Source organism: Phalacrocorax aristotelis, chromosome 16 (genome assembly GCF_949628215.1).
Source record: "Phalacrocorax aristotelis chromosome 16, bGulAri2.1, whole genome shotgun sequence".
Taxonomy (NCBI): domain Eukaryota; kingdom Metazoa; phylum Chordata; class Aves; order Suliformes; family Phalacrocoracidae; genus Phalacrocorax; species Phalacrocorax aristotelis.
This window is the reverse complement of record NC_134291.1, coordinates 8,165,485-8,187,679: the sequence shown is the minus strand read 5'-3', so window position 1 is coordinate 8,187,679 and position 22,195 is coordinate 8,165,485. Positions and strand designations below refer to the sequence as shown.

The 22,195-nt window shown below is 49.6% G+C and overlaps 1 long non-coding RNA gene across 3 annotated transcripts in view; it reads left to right on the top strand.

The window, feature by feature from the left end:
* Positions 1–11,740, top strand: part of LOC142065358 (uncharacterized) — a 34,099-nt gene extending 22,359 nt beyond the window's left edge. The window contains exons 2-3 of one of the 3 annotated variants that reach the window (XR_012663388.1): positions 3,887–7,563; positions 7,660–11,740. This is a non-coding gene — a long non-coding RNA (uncharacterized LOC142065358). Of the gene's footprint in view, positions 1–3,886 lie in introns of all 3 variants that reach the window. The other 2 variants (XR_012663389.1, XR_012663387.1) reach the window with 2 other exon arrangements.
* The last annotated feature ends 10,455 nt before the right edge of the window (positions 11,741–22,195 follow it).

Here is a 22,195-nt window from a genome sequence, read left to right as displayed (position 1 = left end):
GCCGGACCAAGCTGACGGCTCTGGGTTTGTGACTGCCGCAGCTTGCGTCACGCTCGCAGTCGGAAAGGAAATTGTTATAATCAGATTTTTATTAGGTGCCTAATTGACTCATCATCCCTGCCCCCCCCCCATGCACACACATTTGCTCTGCCCCGAAATATGAGCTAAACAAGGCTGGCGAGAAATGTTTTCTGAATATATCTGGGGGGAGAGAGAGGGCTGAGGAGGGTGAGGAGTGAATTCATGCCGTTTTTTAAAACAGAAGATTGTAAAAGACAAAAAAAAAAAAAAGAACAAAAAACAAAACAAAACAAAAAACCCCATGCAAAAAATAACAACAACAAAAAGAAGTTGTGGTTTCTTAAGCCAGTGTGCATTCCTGGAAGTTGATGACGCCCTGGATTACTGTTGTTTTTTTAGCCTCTTTCAATTTTTTTTTAGGATAGTTTGTCTGTAGTGTGGGTAGAGAACTGGGGAATATGCAGAGGGAAAAAAAAGCTAAAAATAGGCAGGAACAGGCTGACTGCATATGCTTTTTTTTTTTTTCTTCTTAAATAAAAAAAGCTTGAAGTTGTTAAAGGTTTGGGTACGTGGGGGTGCAGCACAGGCACGGCAAAGGAAGTTGATCCGGAAGATCGCATCTAATACAGGATCTTCTGTGCTTCCTCGCCTATGGGAGAGCTGTGTCTCAGTTTGTAAAATAGGCACTCCGAACTTCTGATTTACGTCACTTGGAAGCTGCCTTGCTCTGCAGAGAGAAGGGGCGCAGCCAAGCGGTCCCAGGCCAACACGCTGGGAGGGTGATGGTATGGTGGTCTTGCAGGTCTTGTATCAGTGCCACCAGGAAATTTGTTTCTTTTTGCTGTCCAGCTTTGGTGTCACATCTCATTTTGGCACTTTGGCTGAGAAAACAGTAATCATCTTCAGGAACTATTTCTCTTTTCTCTGTGTTACTCATGCTTACACTGAGCTCAGCCCCACCGGTCTCCACGGGATGCTGCTGGTTTACGGGAAGTCCAAAAAATAGAGAGTTAGCTGAGCTGGTCCCTGAATGGGACAGAGGGAAGGCGGGGACTCAGAGGGCCAAGGTCTCCCCCGATTTACGTGAGCGCGTAGTAACCAGAGCGTGTTCTGATTTCCTGATGGTTGCTCTGGATTTTTTTTGCTTGCACTAGAAGAGGGGTCTGGTCTGTAGTTTGAACATCTAGAGAGAAAAAAATCTAGAGGAAATCTAGAGCATCTAGAGGAAAAAAACCCAGTTGTTGCATCAGTGTCTCTAGGAGAAATAACTTTGCCCACTCTGCAAGGGTGTGTGATGGTTTCCTGGGGAGGATGGCTGTGTGCTGGCAGGGGCTTTGGCTCAGGCACCCGGCGGCTGTGCCCTGCCCAGAGGTGGCAGCTATAAGAAGTGTGGGTGATGTCGCTGCCAGGTGAAAAACACCCTTTAAATTTTCACTCCAAGCCCTTCTCCACCCTGAAGCTCTGTAGACATGCCAAGATCACAGGTTTTGGGGTTGGTTTGTTTGGTTTTTTTTTTCCTGTTGCCAACGCAGAGACTGACGTTCCCAGTAAGTGTATCCAACAGGTCTGTTCTTTGGTTGTTGCTCCTTTCCAATACAATAAGGCCTTACTGGAAATTTTCAGATTAGCTCTCTCTCTTTTCTTCTCAGCTGGAAGCTTCCTTCTAAAACATTAATGTCCACATTATTTTTTTTCCCCCAGCAGGTTAATTAGTACTTGATTAATTACCTAGAAAGCTAATGGATATTTATCCAGATCATGAAGGAAATGAATGCCTTCTATAAATACGTGCAGCAGCGCTCGCTTGTGCTCACTGACAACCCATCTTTATTTATGCTCCTTCTTCTTCAGGAAACAAACGCTACTCTGCTCTAGAGGAGTTAATCCTAACCTTTTCCCAGGGTGGGTGTTGCATTAGCCTGGCTCAAAGTTTTCCTGCTTGAGCTTTACTTTGTAAACATGGTGCCTTTTTCCAAAGGAAAATAGCAGCATTTGTGGAGACAGACCCAGACAGCACGGTGTAATTGCTCTAGCCTGAGCCAGCAAAGGCCATTTGAGATCTTGTGTGATTTCATGGGCTAGGAGGTCTCTGGCACTCTCTGAAACGTTTAGTTTTGGCTATCGGAAAAAATATTGAGGAGCCCTTTCTGAGTTCCCATCTGCTTCATATAAATGGTGTTTGTTGTCTTTGTCTCCAGCTATTGTCACTGGTGACCTTAATTAGGAGCGTATTAAAAAACATGTCCTGTTTGTCACTCACACGTACAGAATTAAGAAGTAATGATTTACTTTTACTGTTAACTTGTGTGTTCCTCCTGGGTGCTGCCCTGCATCCATGAGAGTGTCTGGCTGCTTGCTGGAGAGGAAAGTCCTTTTTGTCCATGTAGACTTCAAGGGCAGAAATAACGGGATGGGTGCCGGGAAGGTGGACAAGGAGACCGAGGGGCACAGAGGTGGCATGAGGGTTGCTGGAGGCCAACCAAAGCATGACCTATTGTAATGTGGTGGCTTGGTCTTTCCCACAACTCTGCCCTTTGCTCGCTACTGCCTGTGGCTGGCTCTACACCAGGTCTCATGTCCTGGATCTCTGTTAGGGGCCTAATGCTGCCGTCATGTCTCCAGAGGGGGTGGTGGCTGCCAAGAGCTCTATGTGCTCGTCCAGACCAAGGCTGAAAAATATTGCTGATGTCATTTCTAGGCTCCTGACTTCACTGCAGTAACACCCGCTGGACAGCTTGCCTTGGGGTCTGCAGGGTGGACTTTTTGTCACTTCAGCAATAGCACTTGTTTTCAGGCAAGAACCAAATGAGCTCACTCCCCCTGTGTTGCTCAGTCTCTTGGTTTTCATCAGAAGTGATGCAAATTGTGAGGCTGCCTCCAGGAAGCACCAGCCTCTGGAGTTACATGGTTGTGTAAAAATCTCAGCTTTTGTTCATTTTCCTATCCCTCATGAAAATGCGAGGCGAAAGCTTCAAGCACAAAGGAGCCACTAGATGTTTTTTATGATTGTTTTAAAAAACTATGCTGCTTAAGATGAACTTTTTTTTTCCCCCAGACACGTTGGCTCATGAATTTTTAATTCTTGAGCTTGGCAACACTGGTTGAATTAGAAACAGAAGAACTGAGCTTAATGAGCGTAAGATTAATGCAGATGAGCTTGGCTGAAACTGCGATCCAGCTGAGGAGAGAGGACTGTCTCACTTCACCTACCAGCTTCCTCCTCGGTGGGCTGTTATGTTGCAAGCATTACCATAGCAGAGCATGTTCTCATCACTGGTCGTTACCTGGGGGAGAGATGCTTATTAAACAGCACGGTTCATACAGCATATTTTACACATTAACCCTTGGCAGCTGCCCTGGACCCTCAACAGTCCTGCAAGGTGGACTGTGGCTCCCGAGCATGCAAGCAGGGAAGGAGAGAGCGGATGGATGTGCACTGGTGGAGGAGAAACCTGCCTTGACTCCGTGTCACTGTCTGCGGCATGGGAAGGAGCCACGGCTGTTGCGTGGAGCCACCACGGCTCCAGGCAAGGTCCTGGTCTACACTTATTGCCTATCCCTTGGTGGAGGGCCGATGTTTTATTTGTTTGATAAAGTGCATATAAATAGCAGTTGCCAATACGAGAGAGCTGCTGCCCCAGAACATCCCTGCACTGGGCAGAGCTCTCCTGCTGCCCCGAGTAACCTGTTAGCTCACTGACTTGCTTTCCTATACACCTGAAATTACATATTTGTATAGTGAGTGATTTTATTACCTGAGAAATAAGGAAAGATGGGGGAGGCTGAGCTGAACTAATTTTATATGATTCTGAGGGCAATTGGCAGTTTTATATCTCTGGTTTATTTTTTTATATGTTTTAATCAGGTAGTGCTTTCAGAGATTGCATCGCTGCAGGTTTCGCCTGCTTGGGCTGTTAAGCAAATGTAGCAGTTCGTGAGTGGAGTGTGACGAGCCATAAATAATGAGCCGTCTCCCAGGAAAGCATCAGGGGACAGCAGAGGAGGAGACTGGCCTGGCAGCTGGTGAGCTCGCCCGGCGAATCGTGTCCAGCTTTACAGGGGCCTCCTCCCTGACCACGGGTGAGCCACAGCATCGTGCTCTGCTTCAGCATCCCACCCTCAGAGTGGAAGGAAGAGCCATGCAAGATGTATTAGCAGGCCCCAGCTCAAGGGCTTCTCGGTGTCTGCATGACCCTTTGCATCCTATGGGGATTAAAGATCAGACAGGCTGCTCCGCAGAATAGTGGGACTGCAGAGGGAGGTGGAGAGGATGTTATTACGAGTCTGTTTTGCAGCCGCAGATTTGCAGATCTCAGGAGTCTAGCAGGGAAATCTGTGAGGGCAAAAGGGTGCATGGGGCAAAAGTGCTGTACCCCAAAATTAGAAGACCCTGAAAGACAGCATCCAAAATAACAGCACAGTCACTGTGCTCTTCCCAGGTGCTGGAGGTCCAAGGAGGCCTCTGTGCCGGGGCTTGGAAACACACAGGCATGGGTCTGCCTGCAGTGGGAGGCATCTCTCTGAATGCTTATCCAGAACTTTTAAAGGATTTTTTGAGCTTCAAACCCTGTATATTATAAAACAAAATTCCTCACGTTGTTAGCATCACTCTCAACCAGCAGCAATCATTAGATCCTGAGCTTGTTGCCAGCAGCAGCGCCGGTGATTTACCTTGTTTGCTGCAAGGCTAAAGGACGAGCCAGTTTCCCCCTTTGCTGAGCTTCCCACATTGCCTCTTTGCTCACGAGGAAGTAAAATCCCTACAAAAATCGGGCTGCCACCACATCAGGAGACTGCCAACATCCACCTCCACGTGCGGCTGCCTTGGAATGCATTTTAAAACCTACCCTGAACCTATTTCTCCTCCTCTGCATTTTTCCCAACACATTTTTCTCCCCCGCCTGAGCTCCTGCCACCGGCTTGCAGGGACAGCCACCCTCTGCTACTGGCTTGGTGGCCGATGGCATGTCCCGTGCCAGAGCAACCTGTCCTCATCCCGCTGATGTGCTTTGTTCGCCGTGCTCAGTTTTGCTTTCCGGCTAAACCCATCAGCTGCTATTTTTAATATCAAGGGATAGACCCGCCTCTTTGCTCCGTCTCGCACGTGTTGCAAGCGGCACAAGGTATTAAGTTGAGCACGTCTGTGTTTAGCACCTGCCAGGCGGGTCCCGGCGAGGAATGCATCAGCTCTTCTGTGTCACCAGCCCCGACATTTCTGCTTCCTCCACATGCCTTCTTTGGCTGAAATGACAGTGCCAAATTCTCCCTACGTGACAGAAGGCTGGGGTTTTGTTTTTTGCTTGCACTGAAAAGCAGCTCCTGGAGTGGAGTTAATTCATCCCGGTGCCAGAAAAGGGGAGGAGGTGAAGGGAATGTTGCTGCATCCCAGCATCTGCCCTGGTTTGGTGCAGGCACGAGGAGCAGCGAGCTGTGGCTTGGGAGACACCCCCCCCCAGGGGTGCTGCTGGGAAAAGTGGGCACCCCTGAAATCTGCAGCACAATTTTTCCCACTTCAGCACAGCAATTCCTTTCATTTTTTCCTGGGCTCAACTTAAAGTTTGTGCTTTGGGTTTTTTTTAAACTTTTGTAGGGATTTTATTGCTGTGACAGATATACCAGGGTGGAATCGCTGGGATAAACACATCCCAAAATAAAGGATTTGCACACCCTGTTTTTAAAGCTGGCCTTGCAAAATGTTCAAAAGCTTTTCTATTTAGCTAGCATTTCAGTGTCCATAAATGGCTTAAACTTTTCCCAGCTATTGTTAGTGGCAGTATCTGTAACTCAGTGGCTGTAATATAGCACATGCAAATGAGGAAGAATAAATAAATACGTAAAGTAAAACAGAATGGCTCAGCTTTCACAGTGTTATGCTGGGAAAAGCTGCTGACTACAAGGCCCAGGAGCTCCTGTACTTATTTCAGGGCAAACAGGTTGCAAACAAGCCAGGAAAACTTGTACTCTAGGACTTTGTCCTCCTGGGACATATCCTGAAATGGATGGGGTGCTGGCCTGGGATGTGAGACTGGGTGAGTTTTGTGTCTTCCCAGCTTCAGTGACGTGCTCTGAACGCCTGGGCCAGGACCACGGTCCCAGTGCTGCGCTGGAGCCAGCGTTCCTGCGGGTCTCCAGGTCAGGATGTTCATGTCATCGTGCTGATGGCAGGATCAGAGCAGCTTTAACAGCCGTACCACGCTCACGGGGCTCCTCGGGGGCACTTCACCGCAGCATCCCTGCTCAGAGCTCACAAGAATTGCTCTGTCTTTTGAGGGGCTCCAGCTGGAGCCGTGCTGGCAAAGAGCAATTTATCCATGTTTTGTCCTGATGTTTCCTAAACAAACAGATAACACACATGCATTTTAAAATGTTTTTATTAGACTCTTTGAGTCGATTTCTAGAGAACCAACCTCAGACTAAATCCACATAGAGCCACAGCCTGGACCAAGACTCAGTTTGCCCCTGGAGGGAGGCATCCTTGTGTCAGCCAGTCTTGAGGTGGTGCAGGCTAGATCATAATGCTGGGTCAGCTCACAAACCTTCATGGTCTCGCTCCTGCAGCGATCAGCCTGTGCTGGGACCCGTCAAGGACCACGCATGTTATCCTTCCCATGCACGTGGCCGATGGAGAGGAGGTTGGCACCCAACTCAATGTCCCACACAGTGATGGTGGAGCTATCAGATCCTGTCCCCACCTACCAGGAAAAAGCAACTTACTGTGAAATGTTCTGCTTTGCAGAGCTTTGCCTTTGGTTAATGAAGAGTGGCCAGAGAAGGGGACTGGCGCCGTGCCATCAGGTATCGGGGAATTGCATCTTCTTTGGCTGGATGATGGGTTCCTTCTGCTTTTGTGAGAGAGGAGGCCTGGGGCAACATGGGCCACATCAGCCACAGCCTGTGGGCTTCTGCATGGGGAGAGTGCTACTTGCTGTCAGGCTGGGGAGGCGAGACATGCTCTGACCACACACTGAGCTGTGGTTGGCATGGCACCCATCCTGCTGCAACCAGGAGGAAGCCCCAGAAGCTAAATGCTAATTTATGCTGCATATGGTCCCTATTAGACCCTGCACTGAGCAGCCAGTAATACAGAGGTCACGTGTGGGTTGTGCTGGGTTTTACTGAGTGTGAAAGTGGGGAATAGTCCAAATATACCCATAAAAGATCAGGGTCGGGTGCTTCATTAGTGCAGTGAGTTAGCATTTGCAAGGGGAGGCAGGTGTTGGGCTGGTAACGAGCTCTCCTTTGGCGCAGGCAGAGTGTTGAACGGGTGTGAAAACTGGAGGCTGAAGGCAGCAGATGCTAGAGAAGAGGAGGATGTTTGCAGCTGGGGGTACCAGTGTGCCTGAGGCAGTGCATGCTGCAAGGGACCGGTGGCAGAAGGGTGCTGCCAGGCTCCGCGCTGGGTGGTGGGTCCCAGCCCACCAAGGGTGGGCAGCAAGCTGGAGGCTATGGATAGCTGCAGGGACAGGAGAGGATGGCAAAACCCTCCTAACCTCATCGAAGAGCTTGAAGTGGACATTGAAGGACCCTAGCAGCAGTTCCCAGGTAATACCTTGCGCAAGACTGACTTAATGCCAGCCAGGGTGGTGGTGGGTTTCAGTGACTGTTTTTCAGCCTCGCTCAAGCTCTTCTCCCTCCCAGATCCCAAATGATGATACTGTGCTGAGGCCAAACATGACATGGCAGGAGCCAAACCATGACATGAACTCAGGGACCTGCAAAGGTGGAGAGTTAAAAGGCACTTGGGACTTGTTTACCAGGTGGGTTTAAGGGATGTTGCTTTAGCCTCACCCTCTCTGTTTACTGCAGGGTGCAAGTGACCTCAAAGTTGGTCCATTCGTTTCTTGTGGCTTCTGATGTCAGTCTGGCAGCAGAAAGACTGGAGCATTGGACTTGTGGCTGTGTTTTTTTCCAATGGATTTAGGGAGGGAGTGACTAATGTCATTGTAAACAAGTGGGGCTGGGTGTGCTGCACTGCTCAGCATCCCACTGCTAGCAGCTTTCATGGTGGGACGGGCTGGTGGCAGCCAGTGGCCTGTCTTGTTTTGGGAACAGATTAAAAGAATGACATGAGGAACAATCTGGGCATTGTTGGTGGGTTTTACTGCATTGCCATCTCCTTATGCTGCAAAAATAATGGAATAGGGATGTGTACCCAGCTCCTTCCTTAGCAACCCCTGAGCCCTGGGACAACCACATCACTGTCCCCTTCTCAGATCCCAGAGGATGCTGCAAACACCTCGCTGCAAGGACTTGTTCCCTGCAAGGTGCAGCACAGAGGAGTTAAAATGCCTCATTACAGAGGAAAATGTGGTTCTGCTTTAGCCTGGCTGCATGTGGAAGAGTCCTCCCTGGCTCTTGCAGAAGGGCTCCTCTCTCCTGGAGTTAGTCATGCAAAAAAGATTTCAGGAGGGTCTGCTGGAGTCTCTCCCACCATGTGCTTTTGCACCAGAGTAATAGTCATTACTGGCTGCCGTTGCAGATTTTTCCATTATTAGGGATGATATGCAGATGCGTTCAGGCCTCCTCCACCTGTGTGCAGATGCCAACTGGCCCTGCCTTTCGGTGGGCGTACGGAGCAGCCCGTGTGCCGGGGGCAGCACAGGAGCAACAAGTCCCTAGGAATCTGTCACAGCTAGCTCGCCAGCTTTCTATGGGAGAAAACATATCTCTGGTGCCTGAAAAAGCCCCCTTGTGACTTTTATGACTTCAGCAGATTTCATCTGAGGAAAGCTTTTTTTTTGAAGGAAGAAATACAGAAAGGCACTGCAGATCTTCTATGTGCAATCTTTTAGACCTGGTTTCTAAAAAAGCAGCAAGCGCTGAGGCGAGCACTGGGCAGCATCAGAGAGAGCAGCCTAGAGATGGATTTTGCTCATTCTTCTTTAACAGGGGTCAAATCCATGTGTGGCGTGTAGACAATTAGCAGGGCTCGAATTCTGCGTTTCTGTTGAAATTGGATGGTTGTCTTGGGAGAAATCCTTCTGGCACTGCTGGTGGGAGTGATGGGGTGGCTGACATGGTGGGTGGAGGGGTTGTAGAGAGCACAGCACTGCGAGGCTACGTGAGTCACTGCTTCTTCATACCTGCTGCTATTGGCAAGCTTTAACATCCCGATGCATGCTGCGAATGAGACTGAGAGGAGGCAGGGAGGCTGTCACATGAGCATGAGGGGAAAATCCCCCTTCTCCAATGTTTGTCCTGGCTGCAGACATGGGAACTTCAGCACAAGAACCTACAGGCAAGTCTCCAAAAAAGCATCCCAGACTTGTGGCACCTGAGGAGGTGAGAAAGACATGGAGAATCTGTGATTTGTTCCTGCTGCCCGTAGCTGGAGGTGGCTGCAGGGACCAGCCCTGTGGTTGTGGGAATATTGAAGTCTGAGCTTTGTGGCTTCATCAGATCCAGACTTGGAACATTCACGCTAATAGCTACATAAGGAGAAGAGAAGAGCAAGCTGATATCTTGATACCTTCATGAAGCTAGCTGGACACCCAGCACCGGCAGACTAAATACGGCCCTGCCTTCCCCCTGCAGTAGGCAACCCGAGCTGCTCATTGCCATTGTCCTACCCAAGAGCATGAGCCTAGGGAGGCAGGAAGCCCCAGCCAGCCGAGCTTCTGCCTGGAGAAGTTTGCTTTGGAGCATTGTTTATTTATTTCTTTTTACACCCGCTTTGAGCAGAATTAAGGGCAGTATTGGGAAGAGCCCTGTAACGCTGCCTGCACAGTCTTAAAATGCTTTGTGCTCACTGCAGTTCTGATCCTTACAGCACCTTTGGGAAGACAGACAACATTCAAATGCCCATTTTACAGCATGCTGCACTCAGCACTGCTGAAAAATAAATCCTTAGTAGTGTTGGCTCTGGAGACAAAATATGAATATATGTGAGTTGCACGTGTCCAATCTCATTGCAGTGAGCTCAAGAAGGTGCAATTATTCTTATTTTTATGCTCATATGTGATTTAGATGACTAATGGCTGAGAATTTCTCCCTTCTCCTAATTGTCTACAAAAGGAGTGATTTCAAAGCACAATAATTGTGGCCACTGCCAAAGGGAATAGGAGATAGGAGCAACGTGTATTACCTCCAAATGGCCCCACATGTGTTCCTTGTCCGTAGCAACAGACACGGTTTGTACTGGAATAATGCATCAACTAGATATTTAATCTTTCACCCAAGGATCTAAAATTGCTCTCTAATGAACCATTAGCTGAAGGAGCTCCACACAGCCCTGATTAGACAGGCAAGAAGACATGGAAGTCGTGAAACAGCCCAGCTTTGTAGTACTGGGAGGCAAGAGAGCCGTACTGTGATTGTGCTCCGTGGGGAAACTACAGCTGAAGGAGCTGAGAAGGGACAAGCAGGTCAAGCCTGCTGTTCTGAAGATGTTTTGGACACATTACAGCGATGCTACAGCTCCTGCTCTGAGCTCGGTGCTATCAGTAGCCAAACAAGGTAGTTCAAAGGCTGCTGGGTGGCTTTCTGTGTGGCTCTGCAGAGAAATGGTCTCTGAAGGGAGGGTTGCAATGCCATGCAGGGACCCAGCAGCTGTGCCAGGACTTCCAGCCCAACAGAATATCAATTGCTAACAAGACCTTTCTGCTGATATCTGGGGTGGCCCAGGAAATGGGGCTGCGAGTAGAAATGTTTGGGAGCCACCACTTTCAAGTTTGCAGGGACCAAGGACATCTTACACCCCATCTGGGTGTGGGCCACCTCCAGGTCTGCAGGAGCAGCAGCATCACGGTGGGGAGCATCCATCACAGAGTGAAGCGGTACCATCTGCAGCTTTTGGAGACGTCATTCCCAAATACCAGCTTCCCTTCTGTGTTCGCAGCTCCTGCCACTGAGCCAAGAGACCCCAGAGATAACCAGTGCTGCGGGGCAGCACCCAGCAGCAGCTGGATATGATGTCTTGGGCTTCACCCATGTCTACCCCAAAAACGCTTGGACAGGAAGAGCAGTGCTTGGCCAGGCTGTCACGTAGCAGCTCCAGGGGTGCATGACCCAATCCCCCTCCAGTGACTGGGAGGTTCAGGGGTCTGCAATCATCAAAGCACTTCACACCCCAAAAAACACAGGCAAAGCCTCCTCAGCCATGTTGTCCGCTGGTGTTCTCAGCCTGGCCGGGGCTGGTGCCGCGCTGCTGACCTGCCCGGGCGGAGGGGTTGAGGGAAGTAATTTTTTTTTTTTTTGGCTTTTTCACATTCTCAGCTTGTGACTCAGTTATCAACCATTGTTACCTTCCCATATCTGGCAGATCAGGAGAGGACCACTGCATTAGTTCGGTGTTGCCAAGTAGAGCTTAAATATTGTGATTAAAAAATTCCAGTCTCGCATAGTCTACTCAGACATGCAGGAAGAAACCTTTGCAATTAGATTCTCTGTGCGCCAGCAGGAGGGCAGAAGTTCCTCCTTTTTTTCCCCTTTTTTTCCATTACTATATTCTTCTGTGAGTTAAGAGCAGCAGGGGAAAAAGCGCCTGTTTGATTTTCTTCATTATGCTAAGCCTGGTTTTACTTTCTGATTGCCAAAGCATGATAAATGGAACAGAGATTACCTAGAGATTTTCAAAGATTTGCTTTCAAATTTTAGTTTTCCTGAGCCTCTTTAAGCTTGCAGGTTTTATCTACACTTTGTTCTTACAGTAGAGCAGCATTGCCATATATTAATAGCCATACATTTTCATTTGAAATTAAAACCAGATAGATGCTTCTCATGCTTTGCTTTCAAATCCTATTTTAAAAATTATTGATCATGTGTGTGTTGTTTTTCTTTTCCTCTGACCCTGCTGTGTCTGTAAAGGACAGTCACTAACGAAATCCTTTCAGTCCTCCATCTCTGTGCATTACTGACTGCAGCTTGTAGATGTAGGGACAGAGTTTAGAAGGTATAATGTAGAGATGAAAGAAAAATGTGGTTTCCAACAGACAAGAAAAATAAGATATAAAAGCAGGACCTCTACAATTAAGAGGTACAGAGCGGCTTACACATGATAAGACAGCCCACGGTGTGCCTAGGTACATCTTTCAGGAGATGAATGCTATTGAAAGACCTTGTCTTCAATGATTTAAGGAGTAATGGCCAAAAATAATCTTGAGGCTGAGAACCCGCAGGCACAGTCTGTGTGCTGCTCTCTAGGAGAGGTTTGGAGGACGGTGACAGGGGCCAGATATAAGGACAACATGGGGGACACACACAAAAGCCACCCTAACATACCTGATGGTGCTTCTTCTGTTGGAACCAAGAGAACTGACCCACCTTCTGGGTTTTCTGGGTGTGCAGCTTCTTCTTTCTGTGCCCATCCATGAGCCCACAGAGGTCTTGGGGCAGCTTGAGGATGTGATGAAAAGGTCTCCTAGTGCCACCTACCTGGTGTGGGGAACAGCTTCCTTATGTGTGTCAGGATGGTGTGACAGTGCAGGAGCTGGCTGTGTCCTCCAAGTTCCTGGGGAAGGTTCCAAGGCAAGTTTCTCTGCTGATGCCCTGCCTTGTTATAGGAATGGGAAACGGGTGCGCAGAGTGGGATGTAGTCAGCCATCCTTAGGGTCCACTGCACCAACCCCAGCCGTGCTGGGAGCACTGCGACACACTGCAAAGGTGAAGCCCTTCATGCTCGGACCAGCCCAGACCTGTCTGGGAGGCTCAAGGTGATCCTAGTGACATTCTCCTCCAGGCGTGACCCCAGGAGCTTTGCTTGAACTCGAAAGCAGCTCGTTTGGAAGGGTTTTCTGTAGTACCTCCAGACCCACTCAACAAGCTCTAATAATAACTAACTGCCTTTCTATTTATAAATGAAGACAGCAGCGAGGAACTTGGCTCACGTGGCTGGGGCCACCGCAGGCCCAGCGCTCCCACACCGCACCACCCTCTCACCCTCTGCCATCGAGCGGTTCGCCTCCGCTGTCCTGCCGGAGCCCCAGCAGCCCTGCCATCGTGCATGGGAAGGGCCATTTCCCAGGGCTCCTGCCTTTGGATAGGAACACTTTGGTTTTTTTTTTTCCTTGTTGACAAGGAAATATTTTATTTTTAAAAATGGGGATTGTTTTTGTAGCAGCTCCTACCCCACTTTGTAAAACAAACATTTCCCAAGTGGTTGGTGTCTCAGATGTTATTGTTACTGGAATGTCAGTGCAAATATCAGAAAATGTATTTCTTACTGGAGCCTGGGGATTTTGTGCTGCCCATCTCCCAGCGGCCAGATGTGACGCAGACGACTGATGGATCCTTTCGGCTGAGCCAGCTGGATATGGCCTGTGTTGGGGCTGAGCTGGAAACACATTTGGGTTTAGATTAACATGCTGTAGCCCAAGGCTAGCTCTCGCCCAGCCTGCATGCAGGAGGGGAGCATCACCTCCACTTTGGCTGGGTCAGCTCAAGCTGAGGCTCGAGTCAGGCTGAAGCTGCCTTTGCTGGCTCTAGTCTCACGGGGACTGGACATCTGCAGCCAGCTCTGCTTCTACCCACAGTTTGCCTCTGATCCCCTTCAAAACAGCATCAAACCCTGTACCTGCACTTCTGGGAGAGGCTGGAGAGAGTTTTTCCACTAATCCATCCTCTCACTATCTCTGCTACATGCAGGATGCCAGATTTGATGAAAACACTCTGATCTTTTCTGACAAATCCTCTGTTCCTAAGTAGATAATAACCAGAAAATCTTCCTAAATAAATCCTGGTTTAGGATCTGTGCCCACACTTGTTATTCCTTTCATACCAATTAACTGCTCCTTCTTGCCCTGAATCAGAGGCATCTTCAGCCCCTTGAAGGAGAAAGGGGGCACAGATTTGTGGCTGCTGAGGTCAACATGGGACGGGGTGGAGTTTTATGACTGTAAAAAACCAAGAGTCTGATTTAGCAGCATTAATGCCCAAGTGACCAGAAACACCATCTTCAGCTGAGCAGAGATTAAAGGTTGCAGATAGGTATAATCCCAAACTGCAGTGGAAAGTGCTGGGGTACCTTTTCATCATATCAGAACCGCAACAATGCTGGCACATGGATCTGGCCTGGAGGAGAGAAGAGGAATGTATTAGAATAATACCCATTTACTTCTCCTGTCTCCTCCTTCAGTAACAAGTTGAAATACCGGATACTGAGACATCCCTCTTGGCAGAGTCCAAAACCTCCATCCCCCCTCAAATTCGGACCAGGTCCGGTGCTGCTAGCGAGCTCTGTGCACGTACTGAACAAACAAAACTTCCTCGGGGAGGTTCACCGCAGACAGGTTGAAGAAGTGACCATCCCTGCTGGTGGTGGCTGCTGCATTCCTGCGGACACCAGCCGCGTCCGCAGCATCTGTGGTCCAGCTTTTTGACCTCCTTCCATCTGCAAATCCTCGGCGTGCATCCAAAGCCACTGGATGTCGAGAGAGCAAAACAAGGCTCTTGCTCATAAGAGAGGCAGCGGTGCCACCTTCAGCACAGAGCGGCCGGGCCTGGGGGCGGCTGAGCCCCTCTCCCAGGGGTAGGGGGCTCTCCCGGACAGGCAGGATTCACCTGGGAGCAGGGGCTTTCCCTCAGATGGATGCCTCGCACAGAAAATTGGAAATATTCTGATGAATGATTCTGCTGTTGTTCTAAGTTTTCCCTAAGAAAGGAGAAACTCTGAGCAGCCTTTTTTTGACTAATACAGCATTACCTGATGCGTTGTCCCCAGATTCATCCCAATCCTTTACAATCCTCTTCACCTCCCATGTTTCTGCCTCTGGAGTCTGTGGTCCCACGCGGTGAGCGCTCCTCCCTTGCTGATGGCCCTGGACGAAGGTATCACCAGCTCCTGGCTGGGAATTAAGGTCTAAGTTGGGCTTGTGCCAGAGTCTTAAATCTCTTCCAGTCTGTGCATGAAGCAGTTCTTCATTGCCCTCATTTCTCATTAACACTGTCTCTCTAATACAGCAATACATGGTGGGAGCCATATTCCCGTTTGAGTGAAAAAGCAATCCTGAAACAGGCAGGCTGGGATGTTGTGACTGCCTGGAGCAGAGTGCTGGGCCAGGGGCGTCCCCTGGCAGGTCACTGGAACAATCTTGAATGTTATTTGCCTTTACGTAGTCCTTTCTCAGGCTGATCCCAGAACGTATTTTGCTCACACAAGGGCTTTGGCTCCAGGACTTTGGCTCACCGCCACCCCGCACACCCCTGTACTCACCTCCTTTTGCGCACAGCAGCACAGGGGGCTCAGTCCCAGCGACACCCTCCCACCCGACCCTACCTCAGCCTGCAAAGTGCCAGCGAAGGGTGACCTCAGTGCCAGAGCTAGACTCACCACGCCCAGGCACAGAGGGCGAGGGATGCCGTGGGGCACCATGCAGCCTGACGGAGAGGGACCGGGGGCACAGCTGCCCCTAGTCCCCCTTGGCTGGTCCGGCACCCTAAGAGATGGGAGCGGGATAACTGGGTGGCAAAAAACTCCTGCAGATGGAAAGCTGCCGCTGCCTGGTTGGGGGGAGGCAGGGGTGTCCCGGCGGTGTGCCGGGGGGGTGTGTTGAGGAGGGAGTCCCCGCCGTGCACCGCGGCGGTGTCACCAGGAGGTGGCACAGCACGAATGGAGATCTGCTCCCGGGGAGCGGCCCCCGGGGCAGGCGGGCTGCGCCCCGCCGAGCTGCCGCCCCCCCAGAAAAGGGGAGCGAAGTGATTCATTAGGGCAGTTCCAGGAAAGGGAAGAAACGTCTCGCATCTTCTTTCTCGGAAACCCATTGTGCAAAATCCTTTCACATGGAAAAAAAAAATTAAAAAAAGCACAAAAAACACATTTGATTTGGAGAGAAGGGAAAAAATGAGCGCACTTCCCCCCCCTTTGAAAATACACAGCTGTCAGGACATCCACTGTCTTGAGTCCCCATGGCCTTTCTGCATGAGCAGAGGCTCCGCTGACTCCTGTTCCTCTGTCTGGTGCCCTCGTTCACTGCCCTGATATCCCATCTGTCAGTACATTCCTTAAGAAAACATCATTTATGGCTTTTATCATATTAATAGTCAGCAGCTTGCAGAGTTTTTTTCTTTGAAAAGCAGACCCAGCAGCAGTGCAACATCTGCAGGTCTCCGTGGCTGAGCACGGGAAAGCTCGTGGCCCCTGAGCCTCCCACCTGCAGGTCTTGATCTGCTGATCCCCAGATGGGATCAAATGCGTTTTCACCACAGGGCGCATTTAGCCCACCTTCACTTGGTGGGAGCACTCTTTAGGCACCTGTGTCTGAGACGATACAGCTGGAAATGGCAAAACAGTTTTTTTTTTTTAAACATTGGCAATTTTCCCATTCTAGCAAAGGCAGAACAGAGTATGTAGAATCAAGAGATGAGACATTATAGATGAGAGGAAAGACTTGCTTTCAATGGCCCACTGACCTACAGTGCTTCTCCTAGGAACATTGCACTTCACAAAAATTATGTCACTTGAACGGGTGATTTTGAAAAACATTGCTATAGTTGGTAAACAATATGCTATACCACTTAGCCCATGCCCAGTTTATAACAAAACCAGGTGATTTCTTCCCAGAAAACTGTTCGTACTCTCCAAATTTTCCATTTTCCCTTCCTGAGTTTACCTGTCAAGAGTTAACTGAAACAGTCAACAGTGGCTTAATGGGGTCCCAAGAGCACAGGACCAAGTAGCTCCTTTGGCCCCTGTTGGGGTCCTTTGAGCATAGGATCACAAGGACAAGGCGAGTGGCCGCTGCCGCTTCCCCAACTGCTCCCTGGCTCAGGGGTCTCCAAGCCTGAGGGAAGCTTTAGCAGCTCCCCATGGGTGACTTTTTCTTGCATGAATTTGTCCAGGTGCTTTTTAAAGCCAGCTCAACCTTTAGCTTTCACAGCATCCTCATGGATGCAGCTAACTTCACGTCATGCAGCCCAGAAGGCCAGCTGTATCCTGGGCTGCGTCCCCAGCGTGGGCAGCAGGGCGAGGGAGGGGACTTTGCCCCTCTGCTCTGGGGAGACCCCCCCGCAGCGCTGCGTCCAGCTCTGGAGCCCTCAGCACAGGACGGACACGGGCCTGTTGGAGCGGGTCCAGAGGAGGCCACAAAAATTACCCAAGGGCTGGAGCACCTCTCCTAGGAGGACAGGCCGGGAGAGTTGGGGTTGTTCAGGCTGGAGAAGAGAAGGCTGCAGGAGACCTTATTGCAGCCTTTCAGTGCATAAAGGGGGACTGTAGGAAGGATGGGGGTGACCTCTTCAGCAAGGCCTGCTGTGACAGGACAAGGGGTGATGGTTTTAAACTAAAGGAGGGGAGATTTAGACTGGATATAAGGAAAAAATTTTTTACAACAAGGGTGGTGAAACACTGGCCCAGGTTGCCCAGAGAGGTGGGAGATGCCCCGTCCCTGGAAACATTCCAGGTCAGGTTGGACGGGGCTCTGAGCAACCTGATCTAGTGGAAGATGTCCCTGCTCACTGCAGGGGGGTTGGGCTAGATGGCCTCTAAAGGTCCCTCCAACCCAAACCATTCTATGGTTGTTTGCACTCCGATCTCAGGCTGGAAGAGGCAGTGCAGGACACCCCATGGAGGGCATATGAGGGGCACATGGAGCTGCTGCTCTCTGTCGCTCCCACTCAGAGTCCCCCCATCTGTTTTCCCCTGTAACTGCTACAGCCAGACTTCCAGGAAAGACTCAGGACAGTAGATAGATGTTCTGCAAATGCCAGAAATCAGATGCAGAAGATGTTGTGCAATCATCTGCTCACTGGAGCCCATTTATCGCTTTTCAGTCCCTTGTGAGACGCAATTACAAATCCTCATGTGAAATGCGGTATAGCCCTGCTACATAATGTTTGCAGGAGTCTCCCACCCTATCCTGAGAGGGGAAAAAACATAGCGGTTTCAAGGCCAGATATTTTTCAAATTAAAGAAAAGAAAATCTTGCTTCTTTTTGCTGTTTTTTTTTAATTCCTCCTTAGCATCCTGAAAACCCTTTGGAGGGTTTGCATTTAGAACATGAAATGAATTCCTCACAGTCAGGCCAAAGAAATACAAGGTGTGTGGGTGGAGGAAGCTGTGGCCCAGGCCAGCAGCCAGTGCCAGCAAGTAGATGTCCTCAGCTGCCTAAGGTGAGGCTCAGCACTGCCTCAAATCCTCCTCACATCCTATGGCACTTGCTCTAAAGTCAGATAATAAATGTTTGCTGGGACTGGGAACATAGGAAATATTTCCAGTGCAGCCCAGTGCAGACCTTGCCTTTTAGTCCACCTGTGGACACAGTACTTAGATAGCTGAAGAAACCTAAAAAAGACCATTTAGAACTCAATCCTGACAGTACTACCTCCCTTCATGGCAGGGAATTGCTGCTATCAGTTACCTCCTTGGAGACCTGCTGAGCCTGGTGCGTGGTTGCTGGAGGCTGGAATGCCACCGGGGTCTGGGACAGGTGATGGTGGGCAAGAATAGCTTCCTTCACATTCCTGGATGGGAAGGAAGAAGTCTTAGGTCATCCTGGCAGGTTTCGCCCTTGGAGGAGCTGATGGCTGGGCTGGGTTCTTGGCTCTCAGGGCTGTGGGACGAGGAGCGAGAAGACCGTTGCAAAGAGGAAAGTTGCTCAAAGTCTGGATGAGGCTGGTGTGGCCACTTGAAAGAGAGCTGATTATTTTTAGGCATTATAGGGTTGATGGTAGTGACAATTCTTCCAGCAAACCCATGATATTTTACTGCCACAGTGACACAGAAGGATGCCCCGAATCCATGGGAAGGATTTGCCTGTGGCATTTGGGCTCCCACTGATATCTATCAACCATCTCTGACCTAACCAAGCCCTCTCCCAGGGCATTAATTACTGGGCTAGATGACTTCTGATATTTTCAAATAGCCAAAATCCATTCAGAAAAGCATAAGACCCTTCAGGAGGGATGTATTTTGTCCCCATGACAGTGGCATGCATCATGACCACAGACACACAGGTGTGTTTCTAGCTTAACCACTGCACAGCCCATGTCCTTCCTTACCTGTCTATAAAACACCATCTGATGCCCATGCCAGGATGAAGATGCCCAGGGACAAACTGGATACCTCCATTTTGCCTAGAACATAAGTTCGTGAACTTCTGTTATCATTCAGGCATGATCTAATCATGCCTTACACAATCATCTCCCTTGCTGTCCCCCAATTCCACTCTTTTAAAAAATGTTTCCTGCTTTTTCCAGCTGGACAGGCTATCCTTCTGCCTGCTTTGAAGTAAATATTTTGTTGGGTTTGGCTGCTGTCACAGCCACACATAGTCTTCTGCCTGATATTTTATCCATCTGCTGCTAAAGAACTAGAGAATATTTTGAGCTGAGAGCCTCAAAAGGATTTTGAGGTGTTGAGTAGAATTAAAGAGTACCAATGCAAGAGAAAAATCTTCTCATCTTTCATGTACATAGTAATTGAAGCTGAAACGCCTTAAAAATTAAATACTCTGAGAGATGCTTGTTACGACATCCTGCTGCTCACGTGCTGCAAACCGGAGAGCATACGCCGGTTCACATTAGCTGAGGACCTGATACACCCTGTTCACCCCCTCCACGGTTCACATGCCAAGATGTAATCCAACACTGATTTCCTCTTCTGTCTCAAATGAATGGAAAAAGAGATTTGGACTCCTACGCCATTGAGGTTGCCAACATCTGCCTTGCCTCATTTCTTCTGCTTGAAGAACATCTGGCTCTGCTCTGGGACAGCTGCCCGTGGCCAGCTGTGTTGCACAGGAATAAGCTGTGCTTGCTGTGATAAAGCCTCTTGTGGGTTTGCCCGGCTGGAGACCCTCGCTGCCCTCAGGGCATGGGACACCACGTGTTCATGCTGTGTTGCCTTCCAGAGCAGACACAAATAACTTCCTGTTTCATGCTGGTCCTGGTCTCCTGTTTTTTCCCCCGCCCAGGTTGTTCTGAAGAAAGGATGTTTTTTGTTCAGGTGAGCTACGAGATCTGTAGGTGCCACCCATGGCTGTGGCACTGCTGCTGTGAAAAGAGGGATGCAGGAGGGGCTGCAAGGAGCTGCACAGGGCTGGGCTACGCTGCCTTTATGCCACAGGGTGTCTGCAGGCAGGACACCATCTTGTTGGCCCATGCAGGCAGCCTTGCTCTGGGCTTCTGCAGGATACCGGTCCTTTGCTTAACATTGCTCGGCTGTACCCTCCTCCTACGCCACAGAAGTTTGTCTCGGCTATTTTGAGCTTGCATCACTGCTTTTTGTGAAGTTCCTTGAAATTCTTAGAAATATCACTTTTTGTTGCTTACTTTCACTTAAGGGAAGTTGCTTAACTAGCATTTGAACTAGACAACGTTCGTATCTCTACCACAGCTGCGAGAGGATGGGGAGACCTCAAAAGCCCTGTCATTCCTGTCCAGACTTTTTTCAAATACCTCTTTGCTCCCCAAAACCTTGCAGCGTGAAACACTGTCCCTGAGCTCCCAAACCTTGAGCACGCATGTGCCTTGGTGCCCCAACACTCAAACACTACTGACTAGCAATGTTTTTCTCACCTAACGTGAAAGCCCTGGGCTGCTCTTTGCTGTTGCTCAGGGATGCCTGCTTGGGGCACAGTGCCTGGGGACCAGTGCCGGAGGCAGCTGCTGGTGAATGGCCCTTTGTGCGCTTTGTCGCTTTGCTGTATAAAGAGGGCATTATTAAATCTAATAAATAAGAATCTGCCTGTCAATAAGACTAAGTTATTGCATGAGTTGCTGCAAGGAATGTGCAGCATCCACAGCAGGGAGCTGCCTCACTCCCTTTGTGCTGGGACGATGATGCACCCTGCAGCATGGCCAACATGCTCTGGTTCAGGCTTATCAGCAAAGACTCCGTGTGCATGGAGGGCTTGTGCTGTCCTGGAAAACCAGGAGAATAGCCAAAATGTTAGGCCAGTTAGGCATGGTCTGCATGCTGGAGCAGGGTGCTTCCCACTGGGCTGCTGTCAGCCCCTGCGCTCAAAGAGCAGGTAGAGCGATTGCAGTGGCTGGGGTATGGTTTTCCCCTGCAGCCCTTCGGCTCAGGGCAGGGGAGAGGAGAGAAGTGGAGGCGACCTGTGAAGGGAATATTTAAGAAGCTGGTTCATTTCCAGGAAATCTCTCTCCTGGCTTTTTTTTTCCCTCTCCAACGGAAGAACTAAGCCCTCATGAACTTTTTGAGAACTTTTGTTCATTCCCTCTTGCCAGCTAATCTCCGCTTTGTGCTGGTGACAGAACCCCTTTCTCCAAACGCTGGCCACAGGCCAGGACCTGGAAATCTCAGCTGTGTGCTGGCAATGCCAGGAGCCCTGTCCCCCTTCCCTCTGGGCTGATGAAAAGCCCCAGCTCCAACCAGTTCACCTTTGGGGGACTCTGCGGGTCTTTTTCCCTCTCCTTCTTGCTCAGGAGATGACAAAGCCAACTCTGCTTGCTTCATCTTCCCTGCAATGGAAAGCCCCAAATATCATGGAGCATAATGTGTCAAACCTGTGGTAATGGAAGGTGAAGTGGGTTGGTAGTAGTTACTTAGGAGAAACAAATGTGCAAGCCATGTTGGAAAGAATAGCTAAGGCAGGAGATGCTCTTCACCCCGGAGAAGGAAATACAATTGCCACAAGATTTCACTCCTCAGTCCTGCTCTCTGCTTTCTTGTCTTCCCTGCATTCCATTGCACTCCTCTTCCAGCTCCCAGAGATGCTCTCTCTGGGACAGGACTTTTTTTGCTGGGGCTTTTATTACTGTTTGCATCTTTACATCATTCAAAGACCTTCAGAGGGAACCACTCCCCTCATGCTGTGTGGTACAAAAGAGATTTCCCAGTTAAAGAAGCAAGGGTTTTTCTTTAAAAGCAGACGTTCAGAGGGCAGAAGAGAGAGAAGCCAGTGCATTTTACAGGTCGCAGCAGAGGGGCACATCTCTCTAGCAGCATCTCCAAAGGTGCCAACCACAAAGTGGTGATGAAAAAAACCCAATAGGAATGGATCACATAAACTGTCATTGTATCAGGAGGCTCATGGCCTGAGTTGTCCACCACCGCCAATATCCCCAGGGCACTAAATAAAACTCTTCCCTTTCACCGAGTTCCCATTCCCCGGAGCTGAGTGTTTGAACAGGTGACCAAAATGTTCGGTGATTTCACTTACCCATTTACCAGGGCTGGGGAGCAGAAACGGAGCTGTTGTGCAACCAGGAGGGAAATAATCATGATCTCTCTAAATATGTGTCCTCCAACTGCCAAAATATGTTTTGAAGCTGAGTAGGG